Source organism: Dama dama, chromosome 13 (assembly GCF_033118175.1).
Source record: "Dama dama isolate Ldn47 chromosome 13, ASM3311817v1, whole genome shotgun sequence".
NCBI lineage: Eukaryota > Metazoa > Chordata > Mammalia > Artiodactyla > Cervidae > Dama > Dama dama.
The window spans coordinates 8,423,922-8,426,622 of NC_083693.1; positions in this window are offsets into that span (position 1 = coordinate 8,423,922).

A 2,701-nucleotide genomic window follows, 5' to 3' on the forward strand; every position below is an offset into this window, starting at 1 on the left:
GGCGGAGGACTAGGTCTTTCTCTGTGGTCTCCACAGGTGATTCAGACATCCCTTCGTCTTTGGAGATGCAAGACGAGCCTGCATTCAATTCACTGCAGGGATATCCGGCCGTACTTCGAGTCAGAGCATCTCGGTGTCCATTCCACTTGAGGCCACAAACTCGGGGTCCCTCAAATATACCTGAAGCTGAGAGAAGCCTCCTCTTGACGGGCTTGTGGAAAGTTGTTATTCCTCTTGACTCGAAGCCAGGGACTAAGCTCTCATCTCGAGTTGATTTGGGGTCCACGGAGCCATTTCGTGTTGCTACAGTGACCTCAGGTTCCCTCTGGACTTGAGACAGTGATCTTCGGTTTTCTCTGGAGTGCCATCAAGGAAATGAAGGCTCCTTTCAAGTTTGATGTGGAACACGGAATTGCTCTGCACGCAGTGCAGGGGAATCGGGCCTCATCTCGCGGCGAGGGGGAAGTCTCATGGTTTTTCTCGAGTTGCGGCCGGAACGTGGGGTATATTCTCGAGTTACGACGGGGAGGGCGCTTCCAGACATTTGTTTGTTCAGAGACGTCAGGACTCCTGCCTAGGTGCGAGGGACACCTCGGGATTCTCCTCGAGTCTTGGCATGGCAATTGGGACGCGTCTCCACGTGAGGCGGGAGACCCAGGGTCCCTTTCCACGTGCCACAGGAATCCTGGGACTCCTATCCATTTTCAAGAGGAGTCAGTAATCGTCTCCTTTGGAAGCATTGATCTCTGTGGACCTCTAGAAATTTCAAAGGATGTGAGGCCTCCGTTCGCGTTGAGGCGGAGAACTAGGTCTTTCTCTGTGGTCTCCACAGGGGATTCAGACATCCCTTTATCTTGGGAGATGCAAGACGAGCCTGCATTCAATTCACTGCAGGGATATCCGGCCTTACTTCGAGTCAGAGCCTCTCGGTGTCCATTCCACTTGAGGCCACAAACTCAGGGTCCCTCTCACATACCTGTAGCTGAGAGAAGCCTCCTCTTGAGGTGCTTGTGGAAAGTTGGTATTCCTCTTGAGTCGAAGCCAGGGACTAAGCTCTCATCTCGAGTTGATTTGGGGTCCACGGAGCGCTTTCGAGTTGCTCCAGTGACTTCAGGATCCCTCTGGACTTGAGACAGTGATCTTGGGTTTTCGCTGGAGTGCCATCAAGGAAATCAATGCTCCTTTCACATTTAATGTGGAACACGGACTTGCTTTGCACGCATTGCAGGGGAATCGGGCCTCTTCTCGCGGCGAGGGGGAAGTCTCATGGTTTTTCTCGAGTTGCGGCCGGAACCTGGGGTATATTCTCGAGTTAGGACGGGGAGGGCCCGTCCAGACACGTGTCTGTTCAGCGACGTCAGAACTCCTGCCTAGGTTCGATGGACACCTCGGTATTCTCCCCAAGTCTTGGCATGGCAATTGGGACGCAACTCCACGTGATGCGGGAGACCCAGGGTCCCTTTCCACGTGCCACAGGGATCCTGGGACTCCTATCCATTTTCAAGAGGAGTCAGGCATTGTCTCCTTTGGAAGCATTGGTCTCCGCGGACCTCTCAAGTTTTCAATGCATGTGAGGTCTCCGGTCGCGATGAGGCGGAGAACTAGGTCTTTCTCTGTGGTCTCCACAGGGGTTTCAGACATGCCTTCGTCTTGGGAGATGAAAGACGAGCCTGCTTTCAATTCACTGTAGGAATATCCTGCCTTACTTCGAGTCAGAGCATCTCGGTGTCCATTCCACTTGAGGCCACAAACTCAGGGTCCCTCTCACATACCTGTAGCTGAGAGAAGCCTCCTCTTGAGGTGCTTGTGGAAAGTTGGTATTCCTCTTGAGTCGAAGCCAGGGACTAAGCTCTCATCTCGAGTTGATTTGGTGTCCACGGAGCATTTTTGTGTTGCTCCAGTGACCTCAGGATCCCTCTAGACTTGAGACAGTGATCTTGGGTTTTCTCTGGAGTGCCATCAAGGAAATCAAGGCTCCGTTCACGTTTGATGTGGAACGCGGAATTGCTCTGCACGCAGTGCACGGAATCGGGCCTCATCTCGGGGCGAGGGGGAAGTCTCATGGTTTTTCTCGAGTAGCGGACGGACCCTGGGGTATATTCTCGAGTTACGACGGGAGGGCCCTTCCAGACACGTGTTTGTTCAGCGACGCCAGGACGCGGGCCTAGGTGAGAGGGACACCTCGGGATTCTCCTCGAGTCTTGGCATGGCAATTGGGACGCGTCTCCACGTGAGGCGGGAGACCCAGGGTCCCTTTCCACGTGCCACAGGGATCCTGGGACTCCTATCCATTTTCAAGAGGAGTCAGGCATCGTCTCCTTTGGAAGCATTGATCTCCTCGGACCTCTCGAATTTTCAAAGGATGTGAGGCCTCCGGTGCGATGAGGCGGAGGACTAGGTCTTTCTCTGTGGTCTCCACAGGGGATTCAGACATCCCTTCGTCTTTGGAGATGCAAGACGAGCCTGCATTCAATTCACTGCAGGGATATCCGGCCGTACTTCGAGTCAGAGCATCTCGGTGTCCATTCCACTTGAGGCCACAAACTCGGGGTCCCTCAAATATACCTGAAGCTGAGAGAAGCCTCCTCTTGACGGGCTTGTGGAAAGTTGTTATTCCTCTTGACTCGAAGCCAGGGACTAAGCTCTCATCTCGAGTTGATTTGGGGTCCACGGAGCCATTTCGTGTTGCTACAGTGACCTC